Here is a 734-nt window from a genome sequence, read left to right on the forward strand (position 1 = left end):
GCGCAGGCCCGGCCGGCGGGACGTTGACAGGGCCCGCACGCGATCCGCGCATGCGCACGGGCTTCCCGCCATCGGCTGTCACAGAGGCGTTCCCGCCCCCCCCATCCATTCCCCTCATGGGGCCGGGCAGCGCCTCCCGAACCGGCGGCGGGGCTGAGGGGCCGCCGCGCTGCCTCTCCTCGCCCAGGAGAGCAGCCTCAGCCTCTCTCCGACGGGGCGGCGGCGTCTGCTGATGCGAACCTAGCACGAAGCGGGCGGGTCGCGCCCACCGGCGGCGGCCCGGCTACCACGTCCCGCCTCACGGCCCCAACGAGCCCAGCCCGGCCGCGGTGGGACGTAAAGAACGTTTGATCAAGTCCGTGGCACCGCCTGTCACCGAGGTGAATTGTCAGAGCACCACCGAAAGAGGAGAGCATATGGTACAGCGCAGCTCGTCTGTATTTTTAAGGAGTTCCAATATATAGAAATCAATCTGTATGTAAAAATATAAATTTTAACTAGGAGAAATACACACCACTTGCTTATGAGCACGAAATTACCATTTAAAATCACTCGTTAACCACCTTAAGACCTCAGGCACACTTGTGCCGGCTGTACAGCTGCAGCTGAAGTCCATTACAATTCTAATGTTTTGGGGTTGTAATCAATGCTGTGCTGCTCATGTGGAAATTGATGGAAACACTGAAATTTCACGGTGAGCACTGGCATAGCTCAAGCTGTTCTGTGAAAAGAGC

This window comes from Lonchura striata, chromosome 14 (genome assembly GCF_050655825.1).
Source record: "Lonchura striata isolate lonStrDom1 chromosome 14, ASM5065582v1, whole genome shotgun sequence".
NCBI classification, from domain to species: domain Eukaryota; kingdom Metazoa; phylum Chordata; class Aves; order Passeriformes; family Estrildidae; genus Lonchura; species Lonchura striata.